Below are 14,641 nucleotides of genomic sequence, written 5' to 3'. Positions count from 1 at the left end.
GCTACAGGCATGAGTTCTATGATGTGCAATAATAGAGTGAATCCTTGTGTTCTCGTGAAAGCTCCTGATTTGACAGTCCTGGAAACGAAAGCCTGTTTCTTTCTAGAACAGATATATCAGTGGTAGCAACAGTACAAATTTTCAAGCAGGGCTGAGGTATGGCATGAGTGGTAGGAAAGGGAGACTCCAGGCACTGAGGTTATTAAATGTTTTTAAGAAGGACTGGTTTTAGGGTGAGCAGAGAACAATTTGCCCTGAACTGAGAACATCTGATTTGGTTCATCTTGGGTGCACATCTTTCCAATTATTCCAGAGAACTTTTATGGAGTTATCAATTTATACCCACTAAAATTTTTTATCCTAGAAATAACATAAATCTAAGTCAAATATTTCTCAACATTGTACAAAGCTCAAGAATGGAGCATGTGACAGTAAACATTCATAGACAGGGGCATACATTTTATATAAATTAAATGTCTTATACCTTTTCAGTACAACCAGGTATGGTCTATCAGGAACAAAGGGCCAAACAATTTCTGTTTATAAAGTTAACTTGTAATCCCTTTAAAATTTTATAACACCTCAGTTTTTTTCTCTCTGTCTTTTCTTCTACTGATAATTTGCTTCTTAAAAAAACACTTTAGAACAAGTATTAGCTTCCTTGCATAGATTAGGAAACCGAAGAACAGACATTAATGACCTTGAAATGGCATATGGCAATTAAAAAGTAAAAGGGAGGGACTTCCTTGGTGGCGCAGTGGTTAAGAATCCGCTTGCCAATGCAGGGCACATGGGTTCAAGCCCTCATCTGGGAAGATCCCACATGCCGCGGAGCAACTAAGCCCGTGTGCTACAACTACTGAGCCTGCGCTCTGGAGCCCACAAGCCACAGCTACTGAAGCCTGTGTGTCACAACTACTGAAGCCCGCGTGCCTAGAGCCCGTGCTCCACAATGAGAAGCCACCGCAGTGAGAACCGTGCATTGCAACGAAGAGTAGCCCCCGCTCACCACAACTAGAGAAAGCCCACGCACAGCAACAAAGACCCTACACAGCCTAAATAAATAAATAAATGAACGAATAAATAAATTTATTAAATAAATAAATAAAATAAAGGGGAGGGTGGGAACATGGCTAAGATGCCACACAGATGCCTCTGTCTTTATTTTACATTTAAGTATTTAACTTAATATTAAAATATTTTAAATATTTCCTTTTTATTGGCCCAGACAAGTGTTCAGTCTCTCCAAAATTAATTCATACTACTAGATTTATTATTGCTGATTTATAAATCAGAATTTAATTTATTAGGTAAAAAAGGAGAGTTGTTCCTTTCCACTGATCAGATAGTCATATCTTCTTTACAAAATACTCCCTTCCTAGGTGGAAAACCAAATGGGAAATAATAAATTGCCCAGAACAAAAGAAATACCTCATCCAGGCTATAGTAGAATTGGAGAATTATCTCAGGTTCCCTTCAGAGGATACCTTTCCAGTAACCACAGAAATAACACCAGAATTTTTAAACTGGATTCTCCAATTTTAGCCTTTCCCTACTAGTATAGCCTACCCAGCACTGCCTGTTGACGCACAACTGTGATCAATCCACTCTTCTAGAAACTTGTGGTAGAACTTAAGAAACAATGATTTCCACCAACAGTGCCCTTCCTTATCTCTTGTAACAGTCTTTATTTTAATACCTTTTTTATCTGATACTAGTATTGGTACTCCAGCTTTCTTTTGATTTCCATTTGCTTGGAACATCTTTTTCCATCCCTTCACTTTCAGTCTGTATGTGTCCCTAGGTCTGAAGTGGGTCTCTTGTAGACAGCATATATATGGGTCTTGTTTTTGTATCCATTCAGCCAGTCTGTATCTTTTGGTTGGGGCATTTAAGAAAACCATAATTCAGAAAAGAGACATGTACCACAATGTTCACTGCAGCACTATTTACAATAGCCAGGACATGGAAGCAACCTAAATGTCCATCGACAGATGAGTGGGTAAAGAAGTTATGGCACATATATACAATGGAAAATTACGCAGCCATAAAAAGAAACGAAATTGAGTTATTTGTAGTGAGGTGGATGGACCTAGAGTCTGTCATACAGAGTGAAGTAAGTCAGAAAGAGAAAAACAAATGCCATATGCTAACGCATATATATGGAATCAAAAAAATATGGTACTGATGAACCTAGTGGCGGGGCAGGAATAAAGATGCAGACATAGAGAACGGACTTGAGGACACGGGGGGTGGGGAAGGGTAAGCTGGGATGAAGTGAGAGAGTGGCATGGACATATATACACTACCAAATGTAAAATAGATAGCTAGTGGGAAGCAGCTGCATGGCACAGGGAGATCAGCTTGGTGCTTTGCGACGACTTAGAGGGGTGGGTTAGGGAGGGTGGGAGGGACGTTCAAGAGGGAGGGGATATGGGGATATATGTATACATATAGTTGATTCACTTTGTTGTGCAACAGAAACTAACACAACATTGTAAAGCAATTATACTCCAATAAAGACGTAAAAAAAATCAATCAATCAATAAACAAGGAAAAAAAAAAGAAACAATGATTTCAACTGATCTGTCTTTCCAATCTCATCTGTAAGATGCATCAGATTGGATGACAGTTAAAGTACTTAGAAAATGGGATGAGTCTTCTTACCTGGTTTGGTCGACTTCTATGGCATCAAAATCTTGACAGTGACAGTGAGGTCAACTGTACGTGCGCCCACTTATAACAGTACCCAAAAGAGTAAGTACGTGTAACTCAAGTTTCTCTCTGTGAAAAGAGTATGAAAATCACTAAACAGACATTTTGAAAATAAACAGTACATCTTAGTACACAAATAAAAATTGTGAAATGCGTATTAGGGAAAGTTTGCAATTTTACGATTTCCAGACACCCTCAGAAGAAGTTGGCAAATAAAAAAAGAGAGAGGGTTTAAATAGTTCTGTGTGAGATAGAAGAGACATGAAAAGCAGTCAGGCTTACTAGAGCAGAAACCTTACAAACCAGGGCCAGAAGGTGAGCAGGAACAGTTAGGAGAAGGATGGAGAAAGAGAGGAAGTGGCTAGTGAAAAAGAGGAACTTCAGAGGGAGAAGAGACATAGCTAATGAGGATTTTCAAATGAGGATTCTAAGCATAGTATGTAATGTAACCCTCCTCTTCTTTTCCCATCAGTCTTCAGTGAAGTATCCAACCCTCTAAAGACTCAAGGAATTGGTTTTTCATCAGGAACTCATGAGAGGTGCTAAGCTGGGCTCCAACTAACAAGTTGAGAATGTAGAAGCCTCCTGAGCATAGCCATGTCTTGGTTAAACAACGAATATACAATGAACACACAGCAGGCTCTGATCACAGTGCCAGTTCCCCCTTGGGGAGAAACTGGCAATCATTGAATTCAATAGCTCAATAACGCAATAACTTACTTCAGAATGGACTTTTCCCCTACATGTTCTACTCTGTTTTTGTCCAGTAAAACCTATGCTGCATCTTGTTTTGGAAACCTTATTGTGAAGTCTCAGTCTTTACTTGGACACTTGCTCACAGTGCAGTCTGTATATATGCAAATCTGTATATGACGTCTATGGAAAGTGCTGATTGGCTGCAGACAATGACGGTCTCCATGTCCTCCATCTCTTTGTAAGATCAATGACCTTCTATTCTGCTACTCACACAGCATAGGAAAGATAGGGGTGGGGTTTAAGCCCCTATTAAGATGAAAGTGTTGCTTCCTGCTTCACATGAGATCTGAAAAGAGATTGCTCTACATTGGCGGTGACAGGACACTTTATGTCAACTCTATGAAGTTTCCATCCCCCATCATCTCTGTCAGCAGTGGTTTAGGAACGCCAAACTATTTTAATAGCTTATGGGGCCAGTATACGAACTCTTTGAGGTATCGCTGGTGTACAATATTATATACATTTCAGATGTACAAGGTAATGATTCACAATTTTAAAATAGTTATTATAAAATAATTAACTGTTCCCGCTGAACTACTGGCCCTGGTTTCTAAGGTTTCTGCTCTAGTAAACCTCTCTTCTTTTTACGTCTCTCCTATCTCACATAGAACTATTTAAACCCTCTCTCCTTTTTATGTGCCAACTTTTTTTGAGGGTGTCTGGGAATCATAAAATAGAAAACTTTCCCTAATACGAATTTCACAATTTTTATTCTTGAACTAAGATGTACTGTTTATTTTCAAAATGTCTGTTTAGTGATTTTCATACTCTTTTCACAGAGAGAAACTTGAGTTACACGTACTTACTCTTTTGGGTACTGTTATAGTTATTATAAAATATTAGCTATATTCCCTGTATTGTACTATATAACCCTGTAGCTTATTTATTTTACACATGGTAGTTTGTACCTCTTATTCCCCTACCCCTATGTTGCCCCTCCCCTCTTCCCTCTCCACTGGTAACCACTGGTTAGTTCTCTGTATCTGTGAGTCTGTTTCTTTTTTGTTATATTTACCAGTTTGCTTTCTTTTTTTAATTCCACATATAATTGATATCATACAGTATTTGTCTTTCAACTTATTTCACTTAGCATAATACCCTCCAAGTTCTCCATCCATGTAGTTGCAAACGGCAAAATTTAATTCTTTTTTATGGCCAAGTAGTATTCCATTGTGTGTGCATACTTTGCAGATATTCCAGGTTCAGTTCCAGACCACAACAATAAAGTGAATATCGCAGTAAAGAAAGTCATAGAAATTTTTTGGTTTCCCATGGCAAGTAAAAGTTATATTTGCACTATACATAGTCTCTTTAATGTGCAAAGCATTATGTCTAAAAAAATAATGTACATACCTTTAAAAATACTTTATTGCTAAAAATGCTAACCATCATAAAAGTCTTTAGTGAGTTGTAATCTTTTTGCTGGTGCAGTCTTTAAAATATTGTGAGAATTATCAAAATGTGACACAGAGACACGAAATGAGCAAATGCTGGTAGAAAGATGGCGCTGATAGACTTTCTCAAGGCAGGGTTGCCGCAAACCTTCAACTTGTAAAAAGCACAGTGTCTGTGAAGTGCAATAAAATGAGATCTGCCTTTGTATGAAATCCCAAGCCAGGCAGAGAAAGCAGAGACTAGGGGGAGAGTCTAGATGGATTGTCTACTCTGGGGTTTGTCAATTGACACTGGTTCCCCGCCATTTCCATTGCAATACCCTCTGTTGACTTATCTGAGAATATCTTCTCTCTCACGTCAGTCTACCTGAAATCCATAGAGCTTCTTGTTTTGAAGCTGTTACCTATGGGTAAAAGTGATTTCATTTCTGCTGGACTCTTGCAGCAGACTATATTCACCTCCTTTATAGTATGTTTACATTAAACTGTAATTTAATTACTTTTGTATTTTAACACTCCTACTAGTCTACTCTTACTCACCTTTAAATGTACGGTATATAAATGTACAGAGCCCTAAGTTTGTTGAAAAACATTGTGCCTGTGTGCACGCACACACACACAAACACAAAAAGACCAGAAGAAAATAAACTAAATGGTGATAGTTATTTTCCCTGGCTTAAAGTCATCCATATGATTTCCATTTTCTTCCTTATACTTCTCTTTATTGTTGAAAGTGTCCATCATAACATGTATTACGTTTTAATGTAAAATACAATAATAAATATATTTGATCAGAAATCCAAATATTTGATTAGTTCCTTTGGCCAAAGATACTTTAGGCCCTTTATTTCACAAGACGCTGTCAAGTGATATCAATAAAACCCCCATCACTTATCATCTAGGGTTATTTGCCAGAAGGATAAAGAATCCTATTAGTTCATATCATGAAAACAGACTCTAGTAGCATCTGCTCAGTGGTTTTCAAACTGTTCTTTTCAGTAGAATTCTATTTTCAAGAGAAATCTTACATAGAACCTTAATATCTAAAATAATTGACAGCAAGGTGCAGGTTTCTCAAATGGTCTGAAGTCTTTAGTAATTGGAGCAAATATGCACTTACTTGGCTAGAAAATCCCTGAATCACCCCTTGGAACCTTAGGGTTCATCTAGTCCAACCCTCTCATTTTACCAGAGAGGAAATTGAGGCACAGAGAGGTTATAATGCCTGTCCAAGACCAATCAGCTAGTAACTAGAACCTACATTTTCTAAGTCTAAGGTTCTGGCTCTTATATCATACGGTCCTGAATCTTGTTTGGGATTATTTTAGAGCATTACATTTATCTGACCTAACTCCAGATTGTGACGTACATCCAAGTGAGTCCTTACCCCCTGCTTACACCCTAGTCTCAATGTCTAAAGTCCTGCTTTCATTTCAGACCCCAGGGAAGCTTTCCCTGTCAAGAACTTCCCTCACCAAATGGCTATTTGCTGACTTCCCAGGGCTTGTTCTCAATGCCTGGTCTGTCATCGGACCATGTGCTCATCACTACATTGCTCCTCCTTTGACAGACTGATGATGTGTCTGAACCTAAAAGTACTGACATCTTTTCTGTCTATTCCACATTTGGCCTGATTTTACAGTTGAAAGCACTCCAGTCTCCACGTGCCTATCTCTAAATTCACCATTCCAGGCTGAGCAATACATCTAGATCTTCCTCCATTCTGTTTTCTCTTTCTTGACCAACCCATATGTCAAATCCTTGAGTACGTTCTATCTTGGTCTTACAAATTGGAGTAGTACATCTCTCTCTCTCTCTTTTTCTTTCAGGGACACGAGTCTACAGGGTAATGACATAAGACAACAAATGACTAAGTGCTCAAATGAGTAGAACAGGCAATACCAGCTTCGCTGGTTTAGAAAAGGAAAGTTCAATCTGGGTTAAAACAGGAAAATGCTTTTGAAGAAGACAGCACTTTTTGGTACCATTGGATAGACAGTTAGGAGGGGGACAATGTGAGCCAAAGAACAGTCTGAAATACAGCGAGATTGACCAGGATTAAGAAAAAAAGAAAAATGTTGTAGAGGAGATTTGTGAAAGGTTATTTTTGCGGGAGATTAAAATGAATTCTTTTATAGAGTACATTAAAATAATTCTAGTCACCAATCCTTCAAAAAATTCTGGTTTAGATGTATGGCCACATCCTTCCCTTTATTTATTATCATTAAGTGGTCTTAAGTGAAACCATGAAGTAGGCAATAGTTCATCTGGCAGAAAAGGTCAGCCAGGCTTTTCTTTGAACCTAGAAATACATGAAAATGTCTGCATTGCTTTCCTGGATCTAATAGTCAGTGGCCACAGTCCTTTTGTGATAAATCATGGTAGCTGCCTACAACCTGAGGTTGATCTCAAAAAGTTTGGGCTCCTTCCCTGCCTAACTTCTCTGTATATATTTGTTAGAACTTTTTATGTTAGAAGTATCAGAATGCCCAACTCAAATCCAATTAAAAGGGATTTATTAACTCACAAAACTGGGTAGTCCACACGTATATCTAGTTTCCATAAGGAAACTTGGATCAAGTTTCATAAAATAAAATTGAGATGTCTCTCTTTCACTCTGCTCTGCTTCCTTGCTGTTGGCTGAATTCCAGGCAACATTTCCCCTCATGCTTTCAAGATAGTCCTGTCTCTGGAAACACATTAAGTCACAAGGTAAACATTCTTGTCCCTAATTGGTTTTAACAGAGTCAAATATCCATCTCGGAAATTGTATAGATGAAATACACTGAATGACTTACACTGGTTATGTCAACTTGGAAGATGTTTTCAAATGCAATTAATACTTAAATTGGTGAACCTTGAATAAGCAGATTGTCCTCCATAATGTAGGTGGGCCTCATCCAATCAGTTGAAGACCTGAATAGAACAAAAAAATTGGCCTCTCAGAGCAAGAAAGACTCCTTCAGTTGACTGCCTTTGGTCTTCATCTTCACCATCGGTCTCCTGGGTCTCCAAGCTGCCAGCCCACACTGAAGATTTTGGGCTTCCCAGCCTCCATCATCACATGAGCCAGGCACTTATAATAACCTTATCTATCTATCCATCTATCTATCATCTATCTATCTACATCACCTATCTATCATCTATCTATCTACGTCATCTATCTATCATCTATCTGTCTATCTACCTATTTGTCATCTATCTATCTATCCTACTGTGTCTCTAGAGAACTCTGACTAGTACAACCACTGAGTGGCTCCTTATAAGACAATGAACAAATATCCACTGAGACTTAGCAATTTTCTATGGCCTTTGGTCTCATTTCTGAGACCAAGTGACTGGCTTTGAATCTCAGTTCAGCTTTTTGTTAGCTATACAACCAGTAAGTTACCTGACCCCTCTGTTCCTTATTTTCTCCTTCTCTGTTCCTCATTTAAAGATAATAGCGCCTACCTCATAGCATTGTTGTGGTGATAAGAAAATAAAGAAATACATGTTAAATGATTTAAACAGGGCCAAGAACATAGAAATTATTCTATTATGTTACTAAATATTATTATTATCTTCATCATTATCATCATCACCTCATTTGATCCCTACTTCTTCCTCCCCATTTACTGGGTTTCCAGTTTTTCCATATTATATTATCCAGGACTCTCAACTGACCTTTCCTGGCCTAGTTTTTTCAGGCTCCTTCTGGCTCTTCTATCACAATTTACTCATGCCAAGAAGTTATTCATCAATGCATTCTTTCTATAATTTACAAAGCTGAACAGACAGCCTAGAATCACAGATTTTTAGAACTCATGGAGATCACCTAGTCCCACAGTTTACAAAGTAGGGTGCACAGGAACCTTAATATCTTGATTCAATCCTGAGGGGAAAGTATTCAGAGTTATATTTTTAGTGTAAAATTTAAGAAAAAAACAAGCTCATTATTTAATGAATGGATTCACAATAGTATATATATGACTTACCATAAATATGTATTAGGCTGTAAATACTCCAAGATTTTTTTTTAACTAATAGAATAGTATAATCAAAAAAGTTGAGAGATCAGTGATCTGACCTATTCCTCTTACTTCACAGAGGAGGCAAGTGACTCCAGAGAATGGAGCAACTTACCCAAGATCTCAACTGTGAGTAGAAAAACCTGGTTGTCCATGGGAGACAGTGTGAGATGCCCAGAGCTAAATTACTTAACCCCACTGGATCTCAGTTTCCTCATCTTTAAAGGGGAAATAATGAACCCTACCAAAGAAAACTGTTATGAGTGTTAAATTGAATGAGAGCATATTTAAAGAGGGTAGTACAGTGCTCGGTCCAATTTAAAGGCTTGATTAATGTTAGTTCTCCTCCTTTAGTGTCTGAGTAGAGGTATTTCTGTGGAAAACAATAGTGCTTTTCAAAAACTGGAACAAATAGCACTGTATTATTTGTTGCTAATAAAGATAAATGTCACTAAGTAAAAACTTTCCAATTCAAGATATTTTTTAAAGGATGCAAAGACTATAATAATAATAATAAACCTATCTACCACAGTAGACTCGTAGCTCAGGGATGTAGGAGTAAGGGGCTCCTTTGCTACCCTCCCTCCAAATCAACCCATATGGGTCAACACTGTTGTTGGTACCAGGATTCTCTACTGAGGAGTCTAAGAACAGTAATCTGTTTGGAAAGGGAAGCCAGGAACTTGACCTAAAGCTGGTTATATAGAAAGCACACTGTTTACTTAATGTGTGTCTATTTGGGGTCGTATTTTAAGGGGGGTTTTCTATTGCTCCACCCCCACCCCAGCCATCACTGGTTGTTGCCACTCATTGTCACACACGCCTGTATTCTTAGCCTGGCAGTCCTCCCATTCCTTCTCAAAATCCTATGCAAAAAATAGTAAATCTCCTTCATATTCCTATGTGCTCTAAACAGCTGCTATACTATGCGAGCTCTCCACTTGCAACTTAATAAGTCTTCCCATCCCTAAATCAAAACTAATTAGCTTTGTTTTTCAAATTGCTGACACTGGCGGCCTTCGCTATAACAAACCTCTGTGTGATTAGTGATATAACGGCTGGTGCTGAGCTTGGGCAAATATTTATAGAGTAATCATATTGGATAGGGTTGAATCACCTCTTGGATTAACTGAGAGCTTCTGCCAGGCAGAGCTGCAAAATTGTGCTAATTTAACGGTACAGTCCGTTGTTCCGTCCACTGATACAGCCTCTACGACAATGATACAAATATAATCAGGAATATTAGGGCGCAGTATGACTCCTTTATTGGCACTCTTGGCAATAATGTGCCAGAAGAATCCAAATATCACTTTGCATATATAAATTATGTGGTAGGTAAATGGAAGCTCATACAGGGAGAAGATTAAACGTCTACACACCTAACACCACAATGAGCCTGAGGTAAGTAGTCACTGGATAAATAATAGTACTAATATACATTATTAGTATATTAGATACCAGAGGAACAATTTTGCTTTTATTTACTTTCAGGAACAGTAAACAGATCCTAATGAGGCAAGCCAGTTTTAATGCTGAAGGTGGATTTCTTCTATATCAAGCTGAATTGATATGAACTCCAACTTCTCACAGACACAGTGAGTAAATCTGAAAATATACAGCTAATTCTTAACATGCGGTCCTTAACCTGCAGTCTGAAAGGAGACTCGGACCTTGGGAAGCAAGAGGTGAAGGCAGTAGTTTTTAAAGGTCATGTAGTTAAGCAGTGGCCAAACAGACTAGAAATCCCATTTTACACACCCTACCCAGTGCTTTCCCAGCCTGGGCATAGAGACCTAGTATAGCAAAATACTGTAATATTGACATCCAAATGACTTTAGGAAACTGGGTCTTTTTCTTACACATATTCCTTACTCGTATTGTTATATAATTTTTAGTTTAATAAAGATTATATATTTGCTATGTATAGGTGCTAAGACACAGAGCTTTTTATTTGCATAGATTAATTGGAATTGCACCATTTTTAAAATACAGTTTAGTTATCTGCCTTAGATACTCCAAGCGGTTGGCTACATTTAGATGTGAGGAAGAGGCAGAGTAATTCTTAAAGAGTTCTATGTTTCTTACAACTGACTTGACTGACAGTCCTTAAGTGCTATTTCTTTCAAAGCAAATATGACTCACAGCCCTTAGGTAGAGTGTGTGCACAGGCTGGAAATATTGATCTGTCCACATCCCAGAAACATTAAGACACAATAGAAAGAATTTTTAACTTAATTCTGAATAATGCAATAGGAAAAACATAGGAACAGTACACAGTCGACAATGGTAATGTATCTGTAATGTTTTATAATGTCAAGGATTTAATTTAAACTCGAGAAAAAGAAACTGTGTTTCCAGCCCGAACTCACCCCCTTCAGCTTAACTGTGACAGTTCTAAGAACAGCAGGTGCCTAAAGAAACTTATTTAAAGGTATAAATCATGTGAATTATTTAGTTATTGAGGACAAGGTACCCACCTTGTAAGTCACTCTAGTCACCAGCTCAAAATTTACAAATGAGAGGCAGTTTGATAAGTCTTCCCTTTGGAGTTTGCTAATAGTGGAATAAAAATATGCTCCCAATTGCTCCACGGCAACACTGGCCAGAGGTAAATAGAGGAAGAGGCAGTTGCGAAAGGCGGCAGGGGACCCAGAGGTCCCATTTGGTAGATGCTCCCTCCCTGGTGCTTCCTGAACTACTTGGAAACCACTTTTGCTATTTTCCCCCTGTCAGCCTTCTTGCTACAATCATTTCTGGTTCCCACAGAAGGCAGCAGAGAAGAATCAATACTGCTGTGGGTTACAAAACATGAAGTTTTCTCAATTTTGGCTTCAATGGCTCTCCCAGCCCCACAGAAGTGCCCACAGCTGGATTCTTCCTTCCAGCAGTGGTTCAATGACAGTGTTGCAGGCTACAATGCTGTCACTACCTGAAGAGTAGCATTTTCAATTTTTTTTTTTAAAGTTAAGCTTTCTACAAATAGCTCTGTTTCCATTTAATAAATGTATATAATGCTTTCCTAGGGCAATAACGATTGGCTTCCACAATTACATTATTTGGGGAGCAAATGTCAATGGATGAGAGAAAAATGGGCTAAAGGCAGAGAGAGCTGGTGAGCATGGGAGGAAAAGGACTGACAGGTCTCTGAAGGACATCTCCTTGCCTGCTGAGTTCTCCTCTTCTCGCCCCCCACCTCCCACCGCAAATCATCGCCACTGTCTCTCATCCACTCCTTTCTCAGAATCTCTCTGGAGTCTGCAATACTGTGCTTATCTCTTGTCACATAGATCAGAGTTATTGCTTGGAAAATTGTCCACTTAGCCTTCATCTGTAGGCTAAGACTTGCCTCCTACAGTGAAATCAGCCCAGTCCTTAGGCAGAGGGATTTTAAGCATTCATATTTAAGTTTTATCTTCGTGTTAAATCAATTTGTTTGCTATCATGACCCTGTGACTAGTGCAGCCAAGTCTCCCCAGGGCTGGGTTCGGGCCCTGAGCCATCTTTATCGCTAGTCCTTCACCTAATTTGCAGCCCATCCCTGCAACTAGGTTCTTGACATTCACTACCAAATATCTGAATACCTGTCTCTTTAGATTGTTGCCAGTTCTCTCTACAGGGGTGGGGTCTCTGTAGACTCTGTAACTACCTGCTCTGTCTCTGCTTAAGGTGATACATGAGGTTCCCTCTAAGCTTGGTTCATATCGAAGCTGTTTTTCCCACTTGGAGTCATCTCCCAATTTCAGATTCCCTTTCTATATTCACATTGTTGTCTTCCCAAAGCTAGATCAATAATTTAGTTATAAGCCTATAGAAGATCTGAGAGTGTCTGTGGACTCTTGGACCTGACCTTCTCTGGTCTGGTTCAGTTCCACAAGTATAATACATGTAATAAGTAATAAGAAGCATGAATGCTAATAGTAACTTCTATTTGTTGAATTACTTACAAGGTACTTAGCACTGTGATGTTAAGTATTATTTTAATATCCACAACCATCTTTTAATTTATACAGAGCTGCTAGCCTGGTGATAGGCATAAGGACATCTCTTTCCCAATTACGGAAATACTGTAATACTTTCTCATGGGTTAGTAAATAGCCATGGCCTCAGTCTTCCAAGTGCCCCCCCATCAGACTCCCCAGCTCCCAGGTTCTCTTGCCATCAGCTGCCCTCTCCAGGAATGGGAATTAAAAAGTCGGTGCCTTGGACATATATACACTACCAAACGTAAGGTAGATAGCTAGTGGGAAGCAGCCGCATAGCACAGGGAGATCAGCTCGGTGCTTTGTGACCACCTAGAGGGGTGGGATAGGGAGGGTGGGAGGGAGGGAGACGCAAGAGGGAAGAGATATGGGAACATATGTATGTGTATAACTGATTCACTTTGTTATAAAGCAGAAACTAACACACCATTGTAAAATAATTATACTCCAATAAAGATGTAAAAAATAAAAAATAAATTAAATAAATAAATAAAAATAAAAGAATGGCAAAATAAATGCTTCATCTGTAACTTCAAAAAAAAACCAAAATTAACAAACCATTATTCATCAATCTGGCAAAGAAAAAGTGTTCTGATTTTTACTTCAGAAATAAAATTGGATAAAGAAAGCAGTTATAAAGTTATCTAAACAGAATACTTCCACCTTGTCATTCATGCTCCTTCTAAAGCAAAAATGAATCAGTCATTTCTTTCTCGGCTCTAAAATTCATATCAAACAAAGGGAGGGCTACTGGATAGTAAGATGGGGAAAAAGCTCAACCAAATCTCTGTATGTTCTCTAAGAAAACTGCTTCATTACCTTCTTTATTTTCCTCCTTTCTATGTCAAACATAATCAGACAAACCAATGGCAATTTTTCATTTGTAGCCATGTGGTATAAAAAAAGTGATATATTTGGAGTTGTTCTGCAACAGTTAAGTCTTGGGCAAATAAAATATTTTACTGAAAAAAAAATTTTTTTAAATTAAAAATAAATATAAATAAATAAAAAGTCGATGCCTGGCATCTCATTGGTGGCTGCCATGCCATCCTGGTTGCCAAATATTTTTAATATCAGTCCCTGTATGTATTGTCCTTAATCTACAAATTAGAAAAATGAGGCTCAGAGAAGTTTGCTTGCCAAGGCCACACAATAAGGAAATGAGAAAGCAGAGACTCAAGGCCATGTCTCTCTGTCTTCATAGACCATTTTCTTCCTCCCATACCCACAGCTCATAGACACAGAGAGATGGTTCTCAAACTTGTCTGATAGTAAAAGTAAGCTTTTGTCAAAGTTATAGATTCCTGGGCTCTTCCCTTTGGAGATTCTGACCCAAATCAACCTAGTGTTGGGCTAGAATCTACACGTTCAAGGTGATTCTTATGGTTATTCAAGCTTTGGTAACACTGCACTACAGTATTTTTTCCAGAATACATTTTGAGACGGACTAGAATTATGGTGATATCTGCATGTCTTAAGTGAGCACATAAAGCCTTTAACACCATTCCTGAATCATAGAAAATGCTTTTGAACAGAACAGGATATGTGTTTCAGGTAGCAGGCTAGTCACTGCTTGTTTTAGGTAAGGCGGTGCAGTCCAAAAGTACAGTCATTCTTTGTCATCTCTGGAAGCATCATTAGAGCTAACCGATAATTAGAATGAAGCAAGATTACAGTTTAGCTTCTCCCAAGCGGTTAGTGCTGCGAGTGGGGAGCGGGTGCTCTGGTCTCAGAACACATTTCTTATTAAAAAAATCCAAAAACAAAAAATTACAGTTTACAAATA

General features: G+C 38.4%; 1 protein-coding gene across 1 annotated transcript in view; it reads right to left on the bottom strand.

The window, feature by feature from the left end:
* The window catches only part of MGST1 (microsomal glutathione S-transferase 1), a 34,122-nt gene extending 26,343 nt beyond the window's left edge, over positions 1-7,779 (bottom strand). The window contains exons 1-2 of the mRNA XM_022577681.3: positions 7,664-7,779; positions 2,668-2,784 (exon numbers count right to left, since the gene is read on the bottom strand). The gene's annotated coding sequence lies outside the window, so the exon portion shown is untranslated. The remainder of the gene's footprint in view (positions 1-2,667; positions 2,785-7,663) is intronic.
* Positions 7,780-14,641: the final 6,862 nt, after the last annotated feature.

The sequence above is a fragment of the Delphinapterus leucas genome, chromosome 11 (genome assembly GCF_059928025.1).
Source record: "Delphinapterus leucas isolate spDelLeu-1000000601 "Yukka" chromosome 11, BTC_Dleu_Yukka2, whole genome shotgun sequence".
In the NCBI taxonomy this organism is placed as follows: domain Eukaryota; kingdom Metazoa; phylum Chordata; class Mammalia; order Artiodactyla; family Monodontidae; genus Delphinapterus; species Delphinapterus leucas.
This window is presented reverse-complemented; position numbering and strand designations above follow the sequence as displayed.